This window comes from Lagopus leucura, unplaced genomic scaffold, assembly GCF_019238085.1.
Source record: "Lagopus leucura isolate 7727_CA_CO unplaced genomic scaffold, USGS_WTPT01 Super-Scaffold_100016, whole genome shotgun sequence".
Taxonomy (NCBI): Eukaryota; Metazoa; Chordata; class Aves; order Galliformes; family Phasianidae; genus Lagopus; species Lagopus leucura.
Genome location: NW_024962270.1, coordinates 5,758,869 through 5,777,325, shown reverse-complemented (window position 1 = coordinate 5,777,325; position 18,457 = coordinate 5,758,869).

Genomic DNA, 18,457 nt, shown 5'->3' with positions numbered 1-18,457 from the left:
TATCTATGTTGCTTTAGTGAAGTATGAAAAATGTGGATAATTGAGGAGCTGACAAATATATCCATTCAAAGTTAATACCAAGACCAGCTAAAAAAGCTAAAAAAATAGGAGGTCATTTTCATACCATTTTCTTTAACTTTGATTCCATGGTAAAACTAGTTGAACAACTCACAGATTTGAAATCAAGTTTATTTGTCTTTTGATTTATTATCTTCCTAATTATTCATTTGATAAGTTTCCGGGGGGAAGAAAAAAAAAAAAAAAAAAATGAAATCTTAAGAATGAAAAACTTGCTAGATATGTTTTATTAGAAAAGCAATTTCTGTGGTTTTAAAAAGAAAAGGTGTAAACTTCGACACGTTCCACAGTTTTTATGAGGCAAGTTAACCTCAGAGAGACAGGAAATAGAAGCAAAAAGCCCAATTCTAAGAAATCTACCAACAATCTTATCTCCCAAAATAGACACACGATAATTAATCTGGTATAAACACCCAACCTTTTGTTAATATCAACCACAAGTTACATAATTGGCCGATTTTCTGAACTGAATGTACAACTGGCATTCTGAATTTAATGTCCAATTCTACTCACTGATATACAGATTAACACACTACAATTAAACAGATTTGAAGCAATAAGTACCAATTAACGTACAGGATAAGTTCATTTACGAAGCATGTCATTCAATGCACAAGTCAATATGTGCCAAACAGGATTGTGCTAATTCGATGGACCATATTTTAAAAGTCTTCTTTACTGTACTTTGCTAATCTGACTGCCTTGAAATATTACACTTTATTAAAATCTAGGCAGATGCAGCGATAGTTCAATTATAGATGTAATTTAATCTTTTCTGAATTAAGAAATCAAAAGTTTTATATAGAATACAAAAGATTTCAAAAAGAAATGCTTTCTGAAAGTTTCTTTTAAAGTTCAAAACCTTTTAAATTTATTTTGTATAGATCTGTACAAATTTTGCAACAGAGTTATGTACAAATGTACACGAAAAAGAATATTTCAGCTGGAATTTCTATAGAGCTTTCAGTTGATTCAGAATATGCTCAAACGTAGTTGTGGCAATTATTTTCATAGCATATTCTATTCTTATTGCATTATATGTTACCATATATACTTATTTTCCATCATCTCATTAATAGGAGTAAAATATTTGTCAGGTTACGTACACTGAATGTGGTTTGCTAATCACCAATGCAGTTTATTTGTAAACCAATAATTGTGCTTTAAAACATAAGAATAATGTTCCAAAATTGAAGGTTTGTAGTATAAGCAGAGTAATATAAGTCCCAACACGTCCAAGAAATAATAGGAGCAAGTAATGTAATTTAAGATTCACGTAGGGTGAAAAGTTACCATTCTCGATTGTCAACACTTGCTTGGATGTGAAAGATGGCAAAAGTCAAGAGAACTAACTGAAACCGAACAAACATGACATATACAAATTAACTGCATTTAAGACTAGGAAGATTTGTTCTGACACAGTGACCTTTTAAAACTGTCAATAGAGAATTAAGATTGCACTTTTACAGATGTGTCAACATCTATACAACAAGTTATTAGTCACTGTATTTCAAATTATAAGGTATCATTTAAGGGGAGGTTATATTTATATATTTTATAAAAATGAAAAATATAACCAATCTTTAAAATAATGAGGATTCCTACACTGGGAATAATTGCTGGACAGAACCTCTTGCACAACAGCATTCCTTGTCCTGAATTAAACTTTCAGTTCACTGCGCTGTCTGCAGAAATGCACTTAAACATATTCACACTAATAACATCACATAATATTGCATGATATCAGAGGTTATTACATGCGTAAGAATTTAGATGAAGTAAAATACTATAATCCACTTGTTTATTTTTAAGCAGATGGGTTTCGATTTCTGGAGAATCTTGTCTCAGTATTTTTCATCTAAGTTTGAAGTATTTGCTATATACTGCAAAAAACATGAGCTAGACCACATAACGATATGAAATAGTGTGAAAGAACAGATGGAAGATACAAAGTGGAAAAAAAGCAATTCTTTATCACCTGGAATGTTTCTGTTATGGAAGAGGAAGCAAAGCTGGTGCTTGTTATTTGAAATTACCTAATTAAGTCTTCTTTCCTGTCATTTATGCAGATGATTCTGATATTACTAGTGAATGGCCATACCTTAATATAAACTAAGCACTAATCCTTCTGCTCTTCCATTTTCTTGCCTTGATACCATTCAGGATTTGATTCCATACTGGAAGCCTTTTAGACCTAAAAGTGGAAACATCCTTAAAAGTAAAGAAAACCTGTAAATTTTTTTGGAAACGAACCATTGTGTTTGATAAAGCAAATTATTCAAGAAACAATTTGACAGAAAAGGGAAACAGAACGCAACTAATTTAAAAAATCTGCATGAGCCAGACTCAAGGTAAGAAGATGATTGAAGACTGTTCAGAGTACCATGGGAGACTGACTGCTTGAGAGTCAATACAAATTACTTTGTTTTCCTAACATGGAATTTTTTGTTAAAATCAGAAAGCTAAGCTTTTTATGGTGCAGTACTCCATTGTGTCGCCCTGAGCAATTGCTGGGTTTGCTGTAATAGTTCAAGAGCCCTTGTAATTATAAACCTGCATGTTATCATTAACACGCCACATATTTGGAATAAGTTCACAAAGTAAAAACCAAAAGCAAGCTCACTGCTACTGGAGGGGGAAAGAATACCCCCAAAAGTCATTCCTGAACGTAAGGTGTTTTAGTCCAGAACTGCTATCTTTCTCCAAATGAGACTGAGAAGGTATAGAGAATACAAATTAAATAATTACAACCTGCCCTGCTCAACAATACACAATCGCTTGCCTGCAGCCTCATCTCAAAAAGCAAAAGCCTGACATTGGCAAGACTATAAAAGAAAGTCTACTTGGTGCTACTGGATTTCTGGCATTTAAAACAATGCCTTAACATCTGTATAAGAGCAGTAACAAGAATAAAGAGAATATTCCTTCAGGTGTAAGCATCTGTCAGAGGTAGAAACTTATGGTAGATAGTATAGTACTATAGTATTATAAATCATAAAATGTTATATTTGTTTGGTTTTAGCTTCCTAGGTGAGTCCTGTGTGCTTTGTTAGAAACGAGGTTTCTAGGCTGCATAGAGGGAAGTTGTCAGATTTCCACTAGCAGGTACACAAAGTCTGAAGTCTTTTGACTTTCTAAGTATGTCCAACAAGCAGAAGCTTCTGGAATAAAGAACACTACAGGAAGAGAGAGAATTATGTACAGAATCCACAGAGGTTCTGTGTATGTATGTCTTAGAGGCTAAGAGAACAGCTGTAACCTGGGAAGAGGTCCTAAGCTTCTGAGTAAAAACAAGGCAATGACTAAATAATAAAAATAAAATATTAATTAAACATGAAACTTTACTCGTATATCATACAACTCTACACAGAAATGCACATCAGTGATTTTCTCTTCATTTTTTATATTTAGTTATATACAAAATACTGGCCAGTATTACCTTTAGGTATTGAATTTTTTTAGCGACTTGGATTAAAAATATAGGTGTCTGAATATGGCACTAAATTAAATTAAATTAAAATTGCTTTCATAATTACCATTTCTACATTTTGTATTGCCTTGTATTAATTAATTAATTCAATTGAAAAATGATTTTTTCTTTCTTTCAAATAATCTTTTTGACTTTCAGGACTTGCAAAAATTTATACTCATGAGTGTTTCTTAAAAAAAATAAAAATAAATAAATAAATAAAAATAAAAACTTCCAAGGAATCAAACAAACAACCTTAAGATATAATACAGTTTTAGACCAAAACTGCTTGAACATTCATACTCACAACCACGGTATGTGACAAATTCTTTGGTTGAAAGCTGAAATCAGTTTCCCAGAGTTACAAATCTCTGTGTGTAATCTCATAACTCCCTGCTTTAAGAAGAAAAAAAAAAATTGCCCACTGACTTCAAAAATGAGAATCTGTTTACTCCTACAAGTTTGAGCCTGAAGCAAGAAACAGCATTAAAAAAGCACACCAGTTAAACACCACCTCTTAAAACTTTGCTCTTGGAACCACCTCACTATTCATGAGTTTTTTTCTTCCTTTCAACATTTAAAAAAGCTAACTGATCCCATTTTCTTGAGCTTCCACTATTTTAAGGGCACATTAAAGCTTACTCAAAAATTCAGTTTTTGCCTCTTAGCCATTTATGCATTTAATCTGGTTTCTTCATGCATAAGAAAATACAGTTTTGTCTCTTACAAGAGATATCTCCTTACTAATACTTCCCAGTTAAGAATCCCATTTACATAGTAACCTTAAGAGAAATTAAAACCTTTCCCTTTGTTCATTCCTTTTCTTCAAACCCCACAGGCTATGAAGGGCCCATGCTCCACTCTAGAGAAAGAACAGGATTTTCTACATAAAACAAGGACAGTGTCTAAAATGGCTATATTCCTTTCTTCATAAATGTTCTAGGCAATGTTCATGGTTTTCTAACATATAAATCTGATCAATTCCAAGCTATTAATTTTCATAACTCTTTGTTGTAGAGATGGCTAGTAGAAGAAATTACAGCAAAGACAAAATATGGAAGTACATATTGATTTTTAATTTCTTTTTTCCTTTTGCAGACAACACAAAACTGGAAGAGAGTGGTTGATAGCTCAGATGTGAGGCCATTTAGAAGGACATCAACAGGCTGGAAAAAACAGCAAAGGGAAATCACATGAAGCTCAACACATAAGTGTGCAACATGAGAAGGAATAACCCCATGCATCAACTAGAGTTGGGGATGACTAGCTGCAAAGCAGTTTTGAACAGAAGGACCTGGTGTTCCTTGTGCCCACACCAAGATGACCATGACTGATGCATTGCTGTGGTCAAGGCAGCCAACAGCAGGAGGCTGGTGGCATAATGTTGCTAGCACATGGAGAGAGGTGACCCTTTTCCTCTCCTCAGCTCTGGGCAGACAATAGTAGTGCAATGTCCAGCACAGGGCCCAGTAAAAAGGGACATGACAGACAGATGCGACTTCAGCAAATGAAGTCAATGCCTCGAGTACAACAAAAGGATTTGACTATTCTGGGTAAAACTCACCAAAAGGATATACTCACCAAAAGGATTTGACCACTCACAAGTGGTTTAACTGGCAAGTATTTGGAGAACAGAGAAAACCAGTGTTCAATATCTGAAATTCCAGAATGTGTTTCATTTCCGTAAGCCCATTATTAATCAACTGAATGTAAAAGACACCTTTGATGCTTCTTGAGTACATGGAAGAGCAGTGAAAAGCTTCAACTGCAACAGAGGTATCATATTTTGTAAAAAGTCATGTTAAAACAAGATTTATCTGCAGAAATCAAATCAATATTTCTAATGTTTGCATTATCAATAGCAGTACAGATAAATTTATAGTTAACGCTGTTATAATTTCATAGTAAATTAGAAATTCTACATTCATTTGATTAGATTTGCTTATTTTCATCTGCAGAAGTCTGATAAACGAGTACAACTGCCTGTCACAACTGAGTGGTAATTTTTTCAGTATAACATATTTTCATTAGGTGTAATTAAGTAGGACAAATAAAATAAGGATTTTTGGGGTAGGGAGGGCAATTATGGGGCTTTATTTTTTCCTGAGCTGAACTGCACCTTGGATTTAACTGTGAATAGCGCTCACACTATTGGACAGTTTCCTAAGTAGGAAAAGTTATATCAAACTATCAACAAATTTTGCAAGAATTAAAATTGGACTGCAGAAGACTAAATAAGTGCATAGAACAAAAGGTCACAAAATACATTATGAATATTCTGAACTTAATTTAAAGATCATAAAACTGTGAAAAGAGATATAGGTCTAGAACCGAATGCAAAAGATTATTTGTCCGTATTCTCATTATTATATTTCATCAGTTCTTAAAGACACACTGGCAGTAAAACCACAACTTTTCAAAGTAACATATTCTAACACTAATCTTCTCTGAGGTATAAGAACTTTCCTAATCACTATTCTAAATGTCATTTAATGTAAATTAATCCTATCCTTGAAGGTCATGAAGAGTACTTGATTCTCCTTCTTCAGTAAAACACTTTAGCAGCTTGGAAGACTTACTAGCCTACTTTTTTATCTTGTGTTTTCTACACTAAATATACACAGCTATTCAAAACTCTACTTACAGTGCTCAAGACTAGCATATCTTTTCAAGATATAGCTAAGCACAGTATTCATAGCTGACACGGATTCAGTTTATGACTTACTGACTCCTACATTCAGTTTAGTGTTGCCTACTCAGTACTCCCTCATGTTGCATTTGTGCTTTTCATTTCTCCTTACCAGCTGTGGTACTTTGCAATTCTATTTACTGAATGTTATCTGTGTGGTTCCTATCATTTTTTCAATTTATGAAGGTTAATTTAAATTGTAACCTTGTCCTCCAAATTTTTTGCGGGCCCTTCCAGGCCGTTGTCATACACATATTTGGTAAGTTTACTTTTTCCTCTTGTCATTCGAGGTTAAAAGTATGAAAGAAGTGAATATACAGTAACTCCCTCAGGGCTCTGTATAAAACTAAATGTGGAAATTTAGAGAAAAGTCATTCCAAATGAATGATTTTGTTTCAGTTCATAACATGCATGTAGTGCTAAAAACATTAAGTAAAGTAGCAAAATATTGCATTTCAGAAGCATTTCAAGAGTGTTGGCATTCCATTTTTTTCCCTGACAAATGAAATTTTTGGAAAAACATCAAAATAATTATATGTCTTATTTTAACTGTGAAAGCCAAGCTTCCTGATTAAAAAGGGGACTCTGACAACTTTACAGTATTGTATTTACAATACAGCTAATTTTGTAACATCCTCAAAACAAGCTGTAAGAAGCCGTGCACACATAAAAATTGTTCTGTGTTTTTCCCATTTTATACTGTAATCTCGCTGGGTTTTTGCTTTTGTTTTGTAAGCAGAAAACAGAAACATCTATTTAGGTATGCTATATTGATTTTTGAAAATCAAACTGTGGAAAATATACATAATGGACATGAAAGGGTCTCAAAATGGTCATATTAGCAATATAGGAACCAATAAATATTCAAGAGAACTGAGTACAAGGTAAATGTGGAAACTGAGAGGTAGACACAATATTCATTTCACTGGTCAGAAAAGGTATTTTCTTATTGAAAACTTTAAAACTAAATGAGAAACCTCTGAATCCTGATGTTTTTAGGCAAACTTCCCAGAGCTCCTTATTCTACTCCCTTCAAGCCTTTCTTTTGCATGGTTCACAGAGTCTCTCTAGAGAGCAATGAAATAGATGTCAGTAAAGAAAAGGAAATGAAAATTAAATCTAATTGTTTGGGAGCAATTTTTTGTTTTCTTTATTTTAGTTGCTAACAATGAAGGAAATGCTGTTACTAATGAATGGATTTCTGGATTGCCAAACTGATGAATAATTACTAGAGACATTCTAGAGTATTTCCAGAACACAGTACAAGGTGAAAACAGATAACAGAAAATCTAGTATGTAAACATTGCAGTAACATTATAAATCATATGATTTCTTTGTAGATTTCAGACTTAATTTACTATATAGTAAAACAGTATAGATTCTCACCATTTCCTAAGACTTTCCACAATAAATTCAACAGATTATTATATTTCTTTTAAGATTTTTATTCTACTTAACCTTACTACTCAACACTAATTAAGTCTTATGCTACCAAACAAGGGCAGCAGTTTAGTCTAAGAAATTTTATAATCTACCACATAGGAAAATTTCTTCAAGAAATAATTTCAAAAACAAAAACCCACAATAAAACAAGCTGCTATATTTATAGAGGATTTCTAATTACCTTGTCATTTTTTAATGCCAAGTGATGCTATTCCCAACCCTGAAAAGAAACTGATAATGAAAAGCACACTGGAATAAACAAAAATAATTTTTAAAAAGCAATATCAGGGGGTAAAAGGCATAGAGAAATTATTTTTAACATCATACAACCCTTGGATTTTGAGCTGTTGGTATGCAGCAGATTTCCCCCAGCACAAACACTTTCAAAATGTGGAAAACAATCCCCTTGATATTCCATGCTAAACTTTGGTGGTTGGTTTTGTTTATAAAAAGGAGTAAATATGTTTAGATGAGTAGTCTGACATTCTAAGTACAGAAGAGTTCTTTTCAAATGGAGCTTTTAGAATTGAATTTCTTATTGTTGCTGTTCAGTGCAAATCTTTATAATCCCATGTAGATTTTTCCTTAATCTTGTTCTCCTTATTTTCTTTTCTCTGTAATGAGCTTCCTCACAATATTGAGAAGGCTTTTTCCCTTACTGTCTATATTGTTCTTCAGTTATCTCAGTGCAGAGCAATGAAGCATGAGTACTGAGCATGCTGTCCTCATTACACTACTGTTCCTCTTTTGTAGCTTGTAACACTATTCAAACTTAATTTTCTTGCTTGGAAATGCAATGCAAAAGCAGAAAGCCTCCAAGGCTGCTCTTTTCCTTTAAAAATAACAATAAATAAATAAATAAATAAAAACCTTCCTACACATTCTGTAGTCCACAACAAGAGCAATGCTTTATTACAAAGTTCCACTCCAGTTATTTTTTAATATCTTATTTTATTAATTTTGTCCAGGCCATTCGCATTAAGTCAAGTTACAAATAGGAAAAGTCATTTGAGGAATTACAATAACATTAACTCTTCAGAATTATTCATGTAGATTTTAATATTACTATGTTGAAATAAAAATAAAGAGAGGCATTTTTAATAATATTTTTTGGTAAAATGTTATGACTGGTGAGTTAGGGTATGATAAAATAGAATTGGAAAATATTAATTTTATTTTGTAGTACCTAAATATTACAGGGGCAAAATATCTAAAGGTCAAGTGTGCTTGTTGGTCAAGAAAGGAAACAAAGTACTTGAAAGAATTCCATTAAAATCATTAGAGTTTAAGGTCCTAAAATTTTGTTATTTGCTTGATGAATGAAACATTATCTACAGACACATATACATCAAAAGAAATTGGTTCATTGCTAATATCCTTTTTCCAGAGAAAATAAAGATTAGTAAAGAGTGTGCTTGAGCAAGATTACCATATCTCCTATTGTCTCCACTGCAACGGCTTCAAAGTGATCAGTGTTGATCTCCTAAAGTTAAACATTCTATAATTCCTCCTGCTAATGCCTGAAACAAATCCTGAGGACATGCTAAAATATCCTAATGATTCCAGCAGTTGGGATAACGTGAAACTCCATCCTACTCACCAAACAGGTTAAGACAGTTTAAAGCAGTTTATATGAATGCAGGAATAATGCATACTCCTCTGATCCCTTCATAATTGTATAAGCTCAAGATCCATGTTTCACCTTTCACTAGCTACTGTTACAGATAACAATTCAGTTTTACTCTCGATGCCCAATTAGTCCATTTATCTTGCAGTACAATCTTGACTGCAAATTGCATTTTATGTTTCCATATTTTCTACAACACTTTTCAAAATGATGAAGATTTGTTACCACGAGAAAATAAATAGGTGAGTAAAGCAAACATAGTCATTCTATCTCTACTGGGGGAATAAACTTTTTCTAGATAACAGCTTATCTGCTGAAGAAGGGTGTATTAAAGATGTTTCCCTAAAGTAATGAATTTCAACAAGATCTTAGAGGAAATACCAAGGCAATCAAACCTAAAGCACAATCATGCTGGAAATCTGGCTTCACTAGTTCTGCCTCAAAAATGCTTCCTTCTATGAAATTAATGCCTGTCAAATCTTGGCCACTTTTGTACACCAGAAATATTACCCTGATTATTATCCATTTTTATGTTTTGTCATTCATTGCAATATAGATTTAGGGACGCAATGAGGTTGCTATTTAAAGGAATACATGTTCATATACAGTCCAAGAACGGGCCTGGCAGCAGATTTGGTTTCCAAAGGCTGGGACAGACCATAAGGTGAGTCAGGACTTGCAGGGATATACTTTGCATCTTTATGCTGCAATAACTAAGTAATCTGTGCCCCTGACCTTTGCTGAGCTGCTCAACAACTCTTAAAGTGAATTCCAGAAGATATGTGCCCTTTGACATCACAGGGATCCTCCCTCTCTACTAATGCTCACTTCAGTTCTCACTGTGGAGCTATCACAGCATGAATAAAAGCAGTGAGTGGTCCCTGGCCCTAAGCTACAGACAGATCAACCAGTCAGAAAGTCTGAAAATTTCATTTGTGGCCTGAGAAAACCTTAGATCTAAATTCAAACTATTCCATCGCATTCTCTGCAGTGTAGACTCTGCATTACAGTCTCCCACTTTTGTAGCCCCTTCAGCTGCCCACTAGTCTTTAGGGTAAGAAGTCCTTTCAGTTTCACATTTAACAGAATATAGAATTAAGTTGGAAGAGACCGTGAAAGGTCACCTAGTCCAACTCCCCTACAAGATCAGGGACAGTGAGCAAGGACGTATACAGCTAGATCAGGTCGCTCAGAGCCTGGTCCAGTCTGATCTTTAACGTCTCCAGGGACGGGGCATCCACCCATTTCTAGGCAATAAGAACAAATAGAATTCCAATTCTACTAATATGAACTAACTTCTACTCATAAGAATGAAAGAATGGCAACTAGGCGTGTGTGTTGAACAATTACATCCTTTGGGGAGCTGAGCAGAAAGGACTTAGCAGAGCAGTGACTAGGTATCAAGGATTGACTATGAAGCCTACTTCGAAAATTGATGAATGTTCTCTCTCAAGATCAGTTCTTTTACCCTGTGCCTGCTTTGACTTGTGGTAGAAAGGCTATCTATGTCTCTTTTCCATGGGTAAATATAGCTTGTATATTCACTGCACTTTACCATCCTTCAGAGAAAACAGATACCTATTCTCAAGCCTGGTCTGAGAAATAAACCCTTTAAGATGGTGCTATTCTATTGATGTTTTTCAATATGGTGTGAATGGTCACAGATTTTTATTACCCCTTTCTACATTAAATCTGCATTTAAATTCCAAATGGAGACAAATTGCTCTACCATCAAATATCCCGAAAACTATCTGTAGTAATCTTATTCCAGTTTTAACCTGTTACATACTTGATTGTGTATGTTCTGTTGATTTTTCCCTAGCATTATTATGAGCAATTAATTATACTTCATACAAAATAATCAAAACGCTTGCTCAAACATATGTCACACTGTGTTGATTAAAATATAAAATAAGAACGCTTGTAAAATAGATCTCAAATAAAATAGTTATGTGAGCAACTGGTATTGTCCAGTCTCCAGTTACTGCAGGATGGCAAACAATATGTGCCTCTACTTCTAATGCACCAACCGAACATATGTCTGTCAGAGAAAGACGGAAATACAATGAGGCTAGGATAATTTAAACAAACAGCTGTCACTTTATGCAAGATTGCCTTTGGTGAGCTTTGATTTGTGTGTGTACAAAAAAGGAAACGCAGAATTATAGAACTAAACAGAATTGAAAACCTAAAAGTAGGTAGGAAGGTCAGCATACTTGTCTCCCATTTTTTCTGTAAGCAACAAACAACTCCAAGCTACAACATTGCTTCATTATACTAGTCACTGTCAACAACTTCAGTACACTGCCCTAGGCCTATTAAGATTCATACAGAATTCATCTGAGAACTGGATTTGTGTTTTCAAGAGAGGAAAGAAAGACTTAAAATTACCTTTTTTTTTAAGGTGAAACAGTCTTAAATTCAATTAGTTTTACATTGTTTACATAGTTCTTCTCCCTTTGGGGGGAGGGGGGAAACCGTTGCATTTATATATTTTGCATTTCGAAATGTACAAACAGTCACATAACAGATTTGAAATATCTTTACTTTCCTTTTTTCTTCTTAATATTTTAAATCTTTTTGAATGATTCCACTAAATAAGGCTCAAAAATCTCTAAAAATGGAAGATTTTTCTGCACCAAACTTGTTATCTTTGAAGCTCACGTGACCAAAATGAATAAGTAAAGTTGAAAACCAAGATTTCAATCCCTTTATGATCTCAAAGCACAGGAGAGATTCTTTCTTTTAAGTATATATATATGCCTTGATGCGAACATAAATGTCAGATCCTGAAAAAGGACTAACAACAATGTAAAAAGAAAGCAAGAAACATCCCCACAGGGAAGTACCTAAAAGGGGTCATCTCCACCTGGCAATGGAAATGAGAACATGTGCAAAATTCCAACATATTTAACTTTGAAAATGTTTCCTGAATGTAAATCCTCAGAGCAACAGATTCCTTTGGAATTGAGCAGCTGAGGCAGAACGTAGTCTTTAAAAGACTTCAGTGTACATCTTTTTTTTTTATTCGGTGTTCCTCTCCCACTCCACGTCACTAACGGGGAAGAATAACATGAGGAGTTTGAAATCCTCTAAATTTTCATAAAACTCAGATTCCTTTAAGGAAAACAGAAAGAATAGTGGCATGGGAACACATGGCTAAAGAACAATTTGAATCAGACACGAGATCTCTGAAAAGTGTCAGAAACAATTTTTTCCTCACCAAGAAAAGAAAGACCAAGAGGAGAGGTGTAAGAGTGGCTTCTTCTAATGATCTAATGATTTTACTACACCAACAGAAGTTTTTCTTCCCTACCAAGTCTTAATAATGAATCTACAATTGAAGTTGTAAAGAACTTCATACCAAATGTAATAAGCAAATGTTAATTACATTTTCTTAATATTTAAAAGTATTTCACAGTTGTACAGTTTGTACTGAAGGAACTCACATTAAAGTTTAAATTAACTGTAATATGAGTTACTCTGTTCTCTTTCTTCACATTTCTTTACATAATTCTTGTTTATATAGTTGGAGCTCAAGAATAACTTTTGGATTATTCTTTATTTTCAAACTATCCCATTCACCTTTATAGAAATATTAGACTTTTTTTCTATCCAAGGCAGGAGGCTGCTTCACCTTGCACTTTCTGAGGCAGCTTATGAGCAGCTTCTTTTCACATACACAGCCGTTTACTGTCAGCAGGGAAATAGCCTTGTATGTACTGTGCTGTGTTGTCATAACAGCCCACGGGAGAGAGCTGTTGAAGGAGATGCATCCTTTAGTCATTAACAGTCTAGGAGAAGGCTCATGACACATTACAATATGTAATATTATAGCCTTCTTTCAACTGAAAAATCTCATTGTTTAGTAAGTAAAACACTAAGTTGTATTAAAGGTGAAGGATAACCACTGAAGACACGTGACTAGAAAGAAAAATTGAAATAGTGTTTGCTGACAGAGTTCAAAGCCTCAGTGAAGCACTGAATAATTGAGATACATTGATTTGAATACATTTATATCCCAAAGAGATTCAAGAATATTTTAACTGGGTGGGTAACAAGCTGATTTGCTCTAGCAGACTCCTTTCTACATTCTGATTTCTACATTCTTGTGCTCATAGCACTCCAAAGAATGTTAGTATTCTATCTTCAGTTTTTTAACATAAAAAGTTTCATTTCATAATGATAGAAAGTCTCAGTTCTCAGTTCTCATCTCAATAGTTCTCAAGTTTCATAGCATTACTGTCTCTTTCCCATGCAGGCACCTTGTCTCCTTGCTTCGGGAAAGGCGCATCAGCAACAGGCCCACCGACAGCCCCACTCCCCTTTTGCCAACTCTTTCATTTGGGGCAGCTCACCCACGCTAGTGCAGCTTATACTGAAATACAATTGTAAATAGCCTCCTTGGAAATATGCCCTATAACAATATGTCTTTCATTACAGTGTTTTTAAAACCTACATTTACCATTACTTTTGCAGAATACCTATTCTTTTTGTTTTCACAACATAAGAGAATTCTTCTATTTCCCCATGGTCTGTTCCAGTCAATCTTTGCATATATGTCCTATTGAACATGAATGAGCAATTAATTACCATACTCACTGAAAGTTACCTAAAAAGTCTAATGATGCTTATTTGGCTGTTTTCCTTTCAATTTCATTCCTTCATAATCCATGTTGCTGAAGTAGACATAAAAATAAACATAAAACAGATAAAGAAAGAAAAGTAAAATAATAATTTCTTCCAATTCTCAACAATTTAATGTTTACAAAAACAAAAAAACTAACAAAAAAACCCCACCATTCTTGATACAAAAACATGGCCTTTCCTTAGCAGATTCACACTGCTAAACAAACATTAGCTTCCAGCGAAACAAATACCAGTTTTTTTCTGACACATAGTTGTAACTTTTAAAGCAGCTGTGTTAGAAGATTTTGGCAAACTTCTTGCAAGGAAAATACATTATTTTTTCTTCAAACATGTGAGAGAATTTTGCTGCTTTAATACAAGAAGAGAACCTACACATTAAATTTTGATATTTTCAGTTATATGACCTCTTTGAATCGCTCTCATTTTAACCAGGTTTGTACCTTTCTGTAAAGCAATTCAGTATTTCTATGCAGGTGAATTTAGTTTCTAAACTGTTAAAATTTTAATGGCTTCCATTCTTCAGAGAAACAAAAGGTGCTGTGCTTAGGTTTTTCTTATAATAAATGTAATATACAGATGAAAGCAAAACACAAAAGCATTTAAACTCATTTTATAAATTAAATTGAGAAGAAAAATGTTTTAAGAGATTTGTGCAAGAATGCTTTAGGTTGCATTTAAACATACACAGCAGCCAATGTGGGATTTTAATATAGGACAGGTCAAGGTGCAGCATTACTTTTAAAAATAGTTTCAAACAGAATTTGCAGTTCCATACTAAGATAAGCTGAAATAAGTTGTATAAGACTTATCATAATGTGTAGCATACAAAGAAATGGCAAAGTTTTCATCCCAGTCATCTTTCAATGATAAATTTTTATTTCAAAAGGTGTTCTTCTTTAAGCAAATATACTTATTAAATTTATATACTCAGGGACATGATTTAGCAGAGGGTTGTTAGTTAGGGTAGTAGTTAGGTCATGGTTGGACTCCATGATCTTTAAGGTCTTTTGCGAGCTGAGTGATTCTATGATTCTATGATTTGCACATACAGGACTTCATACAAAATATAACAAACCTTACTCAACCACATATGGAAAGCAGATGAACCTCACTTATTTCTGTACGAAATGAACAATAAGTTTGTAATCAGAAGCACACTTGTGCATAAGATATGGTACACTACAGCTATGAAGTCATGATGGCAACCATGCAGATAGTTTCTGATTTGAGCTATGTAGAGGTGGTCAGGTGTACAGATTCATGTCTCTCACACACAAACAGTAATTTCCAAGACTTGCCTTTGCTTCCACCTTCTATTCATACTTGTCTTCATAGAAACTATTATTCCTCATTACTGTCCATGATAGATCATATTTAGAGAAGTTCTTAACCTGAATCTGTATTTTTTCAATAACTAACCTTGGTAGTTGATATGAATAATCACATTTGGTAGAAATAACCTATTATTTACCAGTATTTGAGACTCAAGAGAGAAAAGTCAACAATGTAATTATTACCACACTTAGATTACTAGACAGCTATTCCTTAACATTGTACTCCTGGAAGGAGGCAGTTGGCCTATTTACTACAAATCCAGATCTTTATGCTTGCCTTGGACAGAGAAGTAAAAACTAGTGTTACATTTCATACATGACTAAGTAATTGTTGTTATAGAAACAATAGTTATAAGTAACTTGAACCAGTTTGTATGCCGGTGTTGTGATTTTAAATTCATTTTGCAACAAGTCTATAGCCAACTATCAATCAAACAGAGAATAAAAGGCAATTGCCCAAGATAGTAGATGCTATGACAGTCCAGATGTATAATTACTAACGTATTTAGCAACACCCTGCAATTCTGTAATAAAGATCAATGGCTTACAGAATAACTTGGCACCTAAAGCACAGAACTCTGATTGCTTTGTGTTTGTAAACACGTTTTAAGCTCTTGATAAGATAAGGTCTGTCAAACAGAGGAAATTGAAGTCACTGTGGCAAAGATCCCTGAGATATTTAGCATCAGAAGAGAAAATGATATGCCAACTTCTCAGAGCGTTCTTGCCATTCGAGACATGTGTAGCTACACAAAAGTGGCTGATGGGAGATCCCTTAACTAGTCAGGGTAGACAGTGCCACTCAAAACAAAAATCCCAGAGGCGAGGTTGCTGGTAGCAGTAGAACAGTTCTAGATATAGGAAAAATGCACATTTCTCAATGTAATAGCAATTATCTTGTCATAAGGCCACCATGGTAGTTAATTAGACATGTAGTAACAGTTTTTTGTCTCTCTTGCAAATCTACTGAAGCAAATAATCTATATTTTTTCTGACCAGATTATCAATAGATTTGCATATGCTGCAGCTTTGAACCATATTAACATATGAAAAATAATATTTTTTACAGCAGAACAGTAACATTTCCAAAGCAGTAGTTGCCCACTTGGGTAAGTCACAGAGGTCGAAATTATGAAGATTCACCATATTGTTCATGCGGCAAGAGAATATTTATTCACTCCACTTGTCATACAGGAAATTCAAGTGAAGGAGCAAGCCAGGAAGTGATAAAGACTGGAAGAGATGTGTTCACATCTGAACCATTTGTAAGTACTATTCATTCTCCAAGTTAAAAACTCTAATATCTTTAATCAACAATAAAATAATAATTGACTATAATTGATTTGTCTGTCTTCATAAAGAAAAAACACAAAAACTTAATGGAGGCAAGGAAAGAGAAAAAATCGCTTTTCAGAACATGTTATTTTTAAGGATGGTGTCCTTGATATAAAAGACAGAGGTCATAATGATTAGAAATAATTATTTATCTAGACATTAACAGAAAAAAAGACTCCAATTAAGTCAAAAACTTTCTGCAAGCCTTCACCAAATTATCACCTACTTCAGAGTTAAGTAAGGAAAAGAGATATAGTCAGACACTGCACGCTTTTTTACAGTTTGGAAGAGTACGGGGAGTTGTATGGGCCATTTTGAAAAAAATGAAAAATGCTGAAAAAAGCATATTTTATTACCAGTACAGTCCTGTCAGTAATATAAGCCTGACAGCAAGATAAGATAAATCCTGTGTTCCCATTCAGCAGTAGTTACATGGCCCCCAGGGTGTCAGAATGCCACAGAAGCTTGGGTGAGGTTGTTTCTTACAGGAGCAAGAGTGAAGCAGACAAATATCAGCTGGTGCTGAAAACACTAGACATTAGACTTCATGAGCAAGCCATAATAAATTAAGTCTAATGTTGCTTGTGCTAGTTCACCTGGCCCAGGGACAACCTAGCCATGAGGGAGATTTGCTGAGACAGGATCTTTTCCGTAAGCATGGAGGTTAGCTACAAGGCATAGCCATTTAATTATGTGTTTCTACAGCCTTCATCATTGCAGTGTTTGAACACCTATGAAGTCTGCTGGTGATGGAACATGCCTCTGGTGGACCTGTCACAATCAGAAAAGAATGCTATATCAACTATCTTTTAAAATTGATAGAAGGAGAAAGGTACCTGAAGGTCTATCACATTTTACTAACTCTCCTAGATCATAAGACACATTCTTTGGCAGAATTCTCATTCTCTTTGACAGTAACTGAACCCACAGCTATTCCAGCTTTTTAATTCATCAATCAGATTCCTTTGCTTTTCAGCTGTCCCTATTTCTGTCTCATAGTTCAATTCCTGTACTGTCCAAATCTCTCCAAATTCAAAAGCTTCCAGACTGGTCATAAACCAGCCAGTTCTGAGAGAGGTTGTTTTACTGTTTACATGTTAAAAAACTTCAACCAGTACAGGGAAAACATTCCTTTTTCAATGCAAGGATGTTCACAGAGTGAATTTATAAGAACAAAAGTCTGTCCTCTTGTTGACACTTAAAAGAAGCTAGCAGCACCAGCTGCAGGGCACTGATGACCAGTCTGAATCTAAGGAGAGCAGACAAGGATGATCATACCCTCCTACATTCTAATCCAATTGACACTAAATGCTGTAGGACCAGAGAGAGATGGACTGCAGTGAGGTTCACATGCCCTCCTCTAATAGTATCTCATTTTGCCATGGTTAGGAGCACCACACTGGGTAGACAAACCATTGATCTCATCTGAGAATTTCTGAGCTTTACATCAATGCAACTACTTATGCTCTTGTCCCTAGGAGATGGTAACTATCATATAAGAATGATCACTATAATCAAACATTTTGCTACTAAACAATTGACTTAAATTGATAAGTTACCTGGTACAGAACAATTCAAGAATTACTAGAACTGTATTAACATTATTACCTAGAAAAAGCCTTTCAAAAGAATTTTCAACTTCATCCTCCCACAGTCTAAACATCTGTTTTCATATTTATAGATATTTCTCTATGTATTAATATTTTCATCTCTGCTACCAATGGTTAGATATTCTCTATCTATCCTCTATCTATCCTCTTAGAGAACAAAATAATTCCTTCAAAATAAAATCCATTTTTCCAACCAGTAAGTAATTTATGTTTTTTTTGTTG